The sequence below is a fragment of the Corvus brachyrhynchos genome, unplaced genomic scaffold (assembly GCF_000691975.1).
Source record: "Corvus brachyrhynchos isolate BGI_N302 unplaced genomic scaffold, ASM69197v1 scaffold159, whole genome shotgun sequence".
In the NCBI taxonomy this organism is placed as follows: Eukaryota; Metazoa; Chordata; class Aves; order Passeriformes; family Corvidae; genus Corvus; species Corvus brachyrhynchos.
This window is the reverse complement of record NW_008240022.1, coordinates 4,688-5,442: the sequence shown is the minus strand read 5'-3', so window position 1 is coordinate 5,442 and position 755 is coordinate 4,688.

Below are 755 nucleotides of genomic sequence, written 5' to 3'. Positions count from 1 at the left end.
CAGACCCGGTGGCCTTTGGGTGACCCCAACATGGCTGATGCAGTGACCTCCAACTGACCCCAACATGGCCACCACGGTGACCTCTGAATGACCCCAACATGGCCGACACAATGACCTCTGAGTGACCCCACCATGGCTGCCACAGTGACCTTTGAGTGACCCCAAGATGGTTGACACCGTGACCTCTGAGTGACCCCAAGATGGCCGACACGGTGACCTTTGGGTGACCCCAACATGGCTGATGCAGTGACCTCCAACTGACACCCACACGCCCACCACGGTGACCTCTGAATGCCCCCAACATGGCCGACACAATGACCTCTGAGTGACCCCACCATGGCCGCCCGCCACAATGACCTTTGAGTGACGCCAACATGGCCGACATGGTGACCTCTGGATGACCCCAAGATGGCCGCCACAGTGACCTCTGGATGACCCCAAGATGGCCGCCATTGCTCCTCCCATTATCTCTGCAATGATTCCAAGATGGCCGCCTCGGCGATCGATGACATCACTTCCGGCGGCCATCTTGGACCTGGTGACATCACTGCGGGCGGCCATCTTGACACGTGATCTGCACGGTGGCGGCCATCTTGGATACGGTGACGTCAGATCTGGCGGCCATCTTGAACTTGCTGACATCACCACTGTTTCCTCAGTGACATCACTAATGGCGGCCATCTTGAACTCGATGACATCACCACCGTTACCTCCGTGACGTCACCAGCGGCGGCCATCATGAAAGCGGTGACGTC